The sequence below is a fragment of the Salvelinus sp. IW2-2015 genome, linkage group LG7, assembly GCF_002910315.2.
Source record: "Salvelinus sp. IW2-2015 linkage group LG7, ASM291031v2, whole genome shotgun sequence".
Lineage (NCBI taxonomy): Eukaryota > Metazoa > Chordata > Actinopteri > Salmoniformes > Salmonidae > Salvelinus > Salvelinus sp. IW2-2015.
Window position 1 is genome coordinate 31,530,684 of NC_036847.1, and position 8,992 is coordinate 31,539,675.

Genomic DNA, 8,992 nt, shown 5'->3' on the forward strand with positions numbered 1-8,992 from the left:
TCCAAAAATGATGTCAATCGTGAAAAATGTATCCTGCTTTGTTATCTTCTAGGGTTATTCACTACTGCTAGATGCCTACACTTTCCGGGCTAGCCCGGATAAAAGCACTAAACAAACTTCATTAGTGCTGAAATACGGCTGCTAGAATCCTGACTTAAAAACCGCAAAATTGATCATATACTGCCAGTGTCTAGCCGTTCCCTACACTGGGCTCCTGTTAAGGCTAAGGCTGATTTCACGTTTACTGTTAACCTACAAGCTTAATTGCTTTGCCTCCTACCTATCATTTCCGAGTTGGGGTCCCTGCCCGTACATACCTACGAGCTGACGCTACGGTCACTGAAGACGGAGCCGCCTAATTGCCCGTAGAATTCTAAGCAAACAGCTGGAGGCAGGGCTTCTCCTATAAGTCTCCATTTTATGGAATAGGGTCCTACCATGTGAGACGCCGACCATCGTATATTAGATTAATCATACTCACAGTTTAACGCTCTATTAAGCTGAGGAAGAAATCCTAACTACTTAGCGAGACTATAGTGATACAAATGATGGAGAGAATTTTAGTGGCTGCCAGAGACGGGATCAAAAACACAGGAGTTGATAAGAGCATAACTGTGGAACAAGAGTGTGTCCTGGTTAAAGAAAGCGGCAACAGATTGTTTCTAAAATGACAGCTGTGGCCCCTTTTGCTGTGCCAATTGTGACTTCACGGAGTGTTTCTCCTAACACAAAGACATCAGCTCGATCCGTGCAGACATCATCTTTAAGTGCCTATAAACACAAGACGAGTGCTCATATTGGGCATAACTAAGTGAGACTCGTAAAAAAGTATGTATCTCCATGGTCTTGTCTGCAGATAAGCACACCCCGTCCTCATATTTTATGACTTTATCCTTTTTCTTCATGTGCAGCGTAGTACTGGTTCCTGTTATCACTAATGAAGTTATGGCATTACAACATGGGATGCTCGATCCTATACTCCACTGGTACATAAGGCGAGTTGGCCAGGATCGCGCTCATCAGTTATGTTTCTTGGGTTTTCGATGTAGGGAGAGCAAAATATCTATTAGCAGGTAAATTACCATCTTTCGGCAGCTTTGCTCCTTCTCATTCGAAGGCTGAAATGGTGCACGGTGGACGTTCGGATAATCAGAGTATTGGTACAATGCTAGCTAGCAGGAATGGCCAGGAGGCGGCTTATGTATTGCATTATGGAAAAGTGTTTGGGAGGAGAGAGTGATACATATCCACTTTCCTTCAAAGGTTTGTAGTACCTGAGACTGACACCCGCTGCATGTCTGCAGCCGTATCACAACATAAAGTAGCTCGGGGAACATCCATTAACTCACCCAACGTAGACACCCAGCCTGCCAGCCTCACAAACATGTTATTAGGTGATGCAGTTGCGCTCTGCACGAGTTCATTGTATTTAAGATCGACATCCGGGTCGGGGTCAACGAGTTATATGTTTAGTATTACCTGGGAGGGATTTCTCAAACATTTAATTAAGAGAGCTCAACTTGTCCGCTCGTGTAATATTTAAAACGGGAACGCCAAAAAAAAGCTGCTCCTCTACAATAATTTCCTTGTCCCACCGCAGGACAATTGATTTACCACAAACTCGTAAATGCACAGCATACTAATCAAAATATTCACACATTACTTGGTCCTGTCACGCAGCCGACCATTTGTTCGCTTCAAAGTGTATAGCATCGCCGGCGCATTGTGCCCGTCAATGGCTTGGTGGCATCGGGGGGCCCTTCTCTTCTGCAAGCCTTGTAGGAGCCTAGGCCACATATTGGGGACAGTCAACAAGCCACAGTGAATCCATGGACAAGTGCCATAACCAGGGCTTGAACCGCTGTAATTCTGTGAAAGGGAGTTAAGAGCGTGCCTAATCAGAATGGACCCTTAAAGGCCATTTTTCTCGCGGCTTGCGCCCTGTCCTGCCATGAGGGCACAATGGTTAGTACCGGCCTTGCTGTGCTTCTTTGGCGGTTCTGTGGGAAAGGTGTCAGGGAGGGGACAATAGGTGGCAGCCATACGCGCCTGTTCCGCCACAGACACTTACACTCCGAAGAGATCTCATCACGGCGCAACACAAAATCCTTTCAATCAGTTTATGGAAACCTCATAAACACAGTGATGAATCTCTTGACACAGCCGATTGATATGGTTATAAATTCAGGTGAGTTGCTGTGGCTTACCGGTGGGATAAAGGGCAGGGCGCTGATAAGATTAAGGGTCGAGGCCAGAAATTCATGGTAGTCAATCGGACTCCTGAGCCGGTACTTTTGCAACTTCATTGCACTGACCTTTCCAAGGGCGAGGGTCAGCGCACTTGCACACGACCTACTGACTTGAAATCATAAACTTGAAATGAACGGAATGGGTATGATTTTACATTTATTTATTTGAACCATCAATGGCTGTCTGGACTCGTTTCAACTGGGCAAAGCAAGTAGTTGATCGTCATGCATGTATTGAGCCATGGGTTACTTGCATATAAATTTGTACACTCGACATTAACTCCGCAGCAGGGCTCAGAGGAATTTACGGATCATGCACAAAATCGAGCCTCATAGGGCACTGAGGGGGCTTTTATCCTTATGTGTCCTGCACGTTCCGACTATTGGCACAATGAAGGGGCGATAGACGGTGTCACCCATTCTAGTAATGGAGTTTAATGCGCTATGTCAGGCTGTTTAAACAGTGTGTCCATAGTAGGATTTTTTAGATCCTCTGTACGGCCTTTTGTTATACTCATCTATAGGCGAGATATTTCTCTTTGACTTCTTTTACAGAGAGTCCCTTCTGGGTGTTTGCCCACAAGGAATTTGAGGCGAATATGTAGAGCTATTTGGATCTCTGCTAGGGTGGGGTTTTTAGGTAGCCGGGGGGTTTGATCTAGCCAGAACACCTGCTAAGCTACGGTGCGGCAAAATTGTGGCCCTTGTTCAGGGGGAGATATTCTGCGGCTATGGAACCCTGACCTATTCACCGGACGTGCTAAAAAAGCCAACTGACATTTACTCCTGAGGTGCTGACTTGCTGCACCCTCGATAACTACTGTGATTATTATTATTTGACCATGCTGGTCATTTATGAACATTTGAACATCTTGGCCATGTTCTGTTATAATCTCCACCCGGCACAGCCAGAAGAGGACTGGCCACCCCTCATAGCCTGGTTCCTCTCTAGGTTTCTTCCTAGGTTTTTGCCTTTCAAGGGAGTTTTTCCTAGCCACCGTGCTTCTACACCTGCATTGCTTGCTGTTTGGGGTTTTAGACTGGGTTTCTGTACAGCACTTTGAGATATCAGCTGATGTACGAAGGGCTTTATAAATACATTTGATTTGAAATTTGATTTGATTGTTCAATGTATGGTTATTTTGACCCTTGGTTATTGTTGTTACTGTTGTCCCGTTGACAATTTTGATTCTCCTTTTTTATTTATTTTTTATATTGTAAATATCCCAAATAAGCTTTGGCAATATGTACATTGTTACGTCATGCCAATAAAGCGAATTGAATTGAATTGAAATTGAGAGAGAAACAGAGAGAGAGAGAAAGAAACAGAGAGAGAGAGATTTTTTTTCAAAAGTCATCATTCTTTAGATGTCTTATAGGCTATAAATTGGGATGTCTATACATTTCTCAGAAAATCTATAAATTTCCTGGAATATCTATACACAATCTTCGCACTGGTAAATGTACAGATTAACAGGGAAATCTACACTGAACAAAAATATAAACGCAACATGCAACAATTTCAAAGATTTTACTGAGTTACAGTTCATAAAAGTAAATCAGTCAATTGAAATAAATAAATTAGGCCCTAATCTATGGATTTTACATGACTGGGAATACAGATATGCATCTATTGGTCAAAAAAAAGATAGGGGTGTGGATTAGAAAACCAGTCAGTATCTGGTGTGACCACCATTTGTCTCAAGCAGTGCAACACATCTCCCTCACATAGAGTTGATCAGGCTGTTGATTGTGGCCTGTGGAATGTTGTCCACTCCTCCTCAATGGCTGTGCGAAGTTGCTGGATATTTTAGTGGGAACTGGAACGTGCTGTCGTACACGTCGATCCGGAGCATCCCAAATATGCTCAATGGGTGACATGTCTGGTGAGTATGCAGGCCATGCAAGAACTGGGACAAGAACTGGGACATTTTCAGCTTCCAGGAATTGTGTACAGATCCTTGCGGCATGGGGCCGTGCATTAACATGAGGTGATGGCAGCGGATGAATGGCATGACAAATGGGCCTAAGAATCTCATCACGGTATCTCTGTGCATTCAAATTGCCATAGATAAAATACAAATTGTGTTCCTTGTCCTGCCCATACCTCCACCATGGGGTACTCTGTTCACAACATTTACATCAGCAAACCGCTTGCCCACATGACACCAGAAACACTGTTTTCTATCTGCCTGGTACAGTTGAAACCAGGATTCGAAGGTGAGCATTTGCCCACTGAAGTCAGTTACAACACCAAACTGCAGTCAGGTCAAGACCTTGGTGAGGACGAGAGCACGCAGATGAGCTTCCCTGAAACGGTTTCTGACAGTTTGTGCAGAAATTCTTCAGTGCAATCCCACAGTTTCATCAGCTGTCCAGGTGGCTGGTCTCAGACGATCCCTCAGGTGAAGAAGCTGGATATGGAGGTCCTGGGCTGGCCTGGTTACACATGGTCTGCGGTTGTGAGACATGTTGGACACACTACTAAATTCTCTAAAATGACATTGGAGGCGGCTTATGGTAGAGAAATGAACATTTAATTATCTGGCAACATCTCTGGTGGACATTCCAGCAGTCAGCATGCTAATTGCACGCTCCCTCAAAACATGCACATTTTAGAGTGGCCTTTTATTGTTCCCAGCACAAGGTGCACCTGTGTAATGATCATGCTGTTTAATCAGCTTCTTGATATGCCACAACTGTCAGGTGGATGGATTATGTTGGCAAAGGAGAAATGCTCACTAACAGGAATGTAAACAAATTTGGGCACAATATTTGAGAGAAATAAGCGTTTTGTGCGTATGGAACATTTCTGGGATCTTTTATTTCAGCTCATGAAACATGGGACCAACACTTTACATGTTGCGTTTATATTTTTGTTCAGAATACAGTATATTGGCACGCAACTCAAGACCAACTCTGGTCTAGCCCTCCCTCCGTTTCTTATACTGTTTCTAACATTAGTGTGAACGGCTCATGATTAGATGGACATCAGTAGGACAGCATTACGTTGTCTGTCTGTCTGTGTCACGCCCTGACCTTAGAGATCCTTATTCTCTATGTTTGGTTAGGTCAGGGTGTGACTCGGGTGGGAAATTCTATGTTTTCTGTTTCTTTGTTTTTGGCCAAGTGTGGTTCCCAATCAGAGGCAGCTGTCTATCGTTGTCTCTGATTGGGGATCATACTTAGGCAGCCCTTTTTCCCACCATTAGGTTGTGGGATCTTGTTTTCTGTTTAGTTAATGTTGCCTGACAGAACTGTGTGTTTTCTATTTTGTTATTTTGTTTGAGTGTTTTTTTGGAATTAAAATCATGAACCCTTTCCCCCCTGCGCCTTGGTCAACTCTTTCTACCTCCAACGAGAGCCGTTACAGTCTGCTTCCCTTATCGGATTTCACATCAGAAGACAACTCATTCAATATAACAAAGACGTGGCCTAGCGGTCTCAGCCTCTGGAGAACGTGGACAATGAACTGCTTCCAACATGGGTTGGAATCCGGTCTACTGCTCTTTCAGCATTCTGTCTCCTACCGTTCACCTCTATCCAACAAACATACAAAATAGATCTATTTCTTAAGATAATACAAAGACATGGAGACAGAGACAAACAGAGAAGGCCCAAGTTTCCTCCTTACTCCACTATTCCTCCATACAGATAGACATTGGTGACAGAGAAGGCCCAAGTTTCCTCCTTACTCCACTATTCCTCCATACAGATAGACATGGTGACAGAGAAGGCCCAAGTTTCCTCCTTACTCNTGGTGACAGAGAAGGCCCAAGTTTCCTCCTTACTCCACTATTCCTCCATACAGATAGACATGGTGACAGAGAAGGCCCAAGTTTCCTCCTTACTCCACTATTCCTCCATACAGATAGACATTGGTGACAGATAGAGAAGAGGATCACTGATCCTTGCACTGTGCAGATACTCTTCAGCTTATATTCATGGCTGCTAATGCTAAGGCTTGTGTTTTGAGACAGCAGCAGTGGGGAAGAGACTAGGCGAATGCAAATTGTACACAAGCACATTGTAGCAACACACCATAGAACAACACAACCACATTACAGGCTTACTGTATATCCATTGGCTGGCTAAAATTAAGTGGAGAGGTTTAGCTTGCAATTAGCTTAGACTAACACAACAGCATTAGGCTAATATCCATGGGCTAGTGAAAGTTAAGTTTAGATAGCTTGCAGTAAGTTTAGTGAGGTTGTTAACCTCTAGAACATTCCCTCGTTCCACACACACACCCACTCTCTCCCTTTCTCTTCCATACAGGCAACAAGCCAGTGTCTGTTAGGGATTTTGTCCTTATTCAATGGTTTACACACAACACACACGATGACTACAGGGCTTCTGGTTTTTCCCCTTTCTCTGCACACACAACAACACACACACACACACACACACAACACACCACACCAACACACACACACACACACACACACACCACACACACACACACACACACACACACACACACACAACAACACACACACACACACACACACACACACACAAACCACACACACAATCCTGGGAAATAGGCTTTGACCTGACCAGTGGACAGACTGTTTCCTATGAAGATTATATCATCAATAATGAGAAAAGGACAGACTGAGTCTCATAGGCTGGATGAAGCATACTGTGTAACAGACAGATGGCCATGATGTTGTCTGATGGAGGTTTAATAACTAGGACATTACCTCTATAGACTGACTGGTGTGTTCTGCAGTTCTCACACCAACATTCTAGACCAGGTCCATAGAAGTTCTAAGGCCATTACTTCTACATAGATTGTGCTCTCCTTAGAACAACATTCCCCAACATTTTCCCCAGACAACTTTCTAGAATACTACCATAGAAGTCGTATAGCAGTTATGCAACTAAATCAATCACACATGGATAACCAGTGATGTTCTCTGTTCTCCTCAGATCAACATTCTAGAACAGTTGGTCTTAACAGACAAGGTTCCAGAACAGTTGGTTTTGCTTAAATATTTCAACTAAATAAATCAATCACACATGGAAGTACTGTATGTACCACTCAATAACCAGGAATGGATTGTGCTCAAAGTGTAATACAATACATTGCATTCCTCTTTAGATGGATGGATAGTATGTCTGCCTTACTTGACAAATTATCTCCAACATCAATATCATTACCAGCATATGTAAGTTGAAGCTGGTATATGGCCAAACCTGTGCGTGTATCTGTGCATTCGTCTGTGCATATACACACGTACACACACTCAAGTGTTTGTGTGAAGATGGTAGGTTGGAGTTTTTTGTGTGAAGATGATAGGTTGAAGTGTTTGTGTGAAGATGGTAGGTTGGGGTTGTGTGTGAAGATGGTAGGTTGGAGTGTTTGTGTGAAGATGGTAGGTTGGGGTTGTGTGTGAAGATGGTAGGTTGGAGTGTTTGTGAAGATGGTAGGATGGGGTTGTGTGTGAAGATGGTAGGTTGGAGTGTTTGTGAAGATGGTAGGTTGGGGTTGTGTGTGAAGATGGTAGGTTGGAGTGTTTGTGAAGATGGTAGGTTGGGGTTGTGTGTGAAGATGATAGGTTGGAGTGTTTGTGAAGATGATACGTTGGAGTGTTTGTGAAGATGGTAGGTTGGAGTGTTTGTGAAGATGGCAGACTGGAATGCTCTCCTCTCCACAGTGTCAGTAGATATGAAAGGAGGTTTACAGTGTATACATAGATACAGGACCTGTGTTTTGACTACAGACAGAGGCAGTCTAACAACCTGACCCTGTACTCTGAACCAAAGTGTGTGTATGTGTGCCCGTGCGTGTACAAAATATCTATCTACCATCTCAAAACAGTGGCAGCAACAACTCAACTCCAGTATTTAATTGCTGTACTACAGGTAACTGCCAAAATAAAGGAAACACTTGAGTAAATGAGGGATACAAAGTATATTGAAAGTAGGTGCTTCCACACATGTGTGATTCCTGAGTTAATTAAGCAATTAACATCCCATCACGCATAGGGTCATGTATAAAAATACCCAATTGCACATTATTTTGGCTACGATGGCTAGAAGAAGAGATAGCTAGAGTTCCAGACACAGTTACCTACATGTGCGAATGTTGAACCAAACAAATTCTCTTCAGGACAATATACACATCAGTACACTATATACACTATACACATCAGTATACCCTGTCAACTAGCTGTAGGCTAAACATTCAGGAGCCTTACCGCCGCTGGGACAAAGTATCGTTTGGCTCTATTTCTCTGGTGCCATGTAAGATCTCCAGTAGGGGAGAAGCTCAAACTCCTGGGTCCATCAGTACCTTGCAGGCTTTTGTGAGGGCTCTTATATCATAAATGACCTCCAGACTGGTCTGCTTGACCCCTAGCACCTAGCAATTCTTCTCTACATATTTCTCTGAGAGACATTTGCATTTCTGTACCAGCAGATGATACATTTGAAGACACTTGCAGTGAATGTCTTGTAACTTGATCAACATCAAAAGTATAGCCTTTGCTGTCCTTTCTTATACATCTGCTCAGTACACTTTCTCCAATTTTAGGTTGACTGTTGTTACATTTTTCCTGAAGTCGATGTGCATCTCTTTGGTCTTTTCTGTGTTGAGCACTAAGTGAGAGTCATCACACCACTTCACAAATTCCTCCAAGACTGTCCCGTGCTCCTCCTCCTCCTCCTGGAATGGACTGTCCCGTGCTCCTCCTCCTCCTCCTCCTGGAGTAGACTGACCCGTGCTCCTCCTCCTC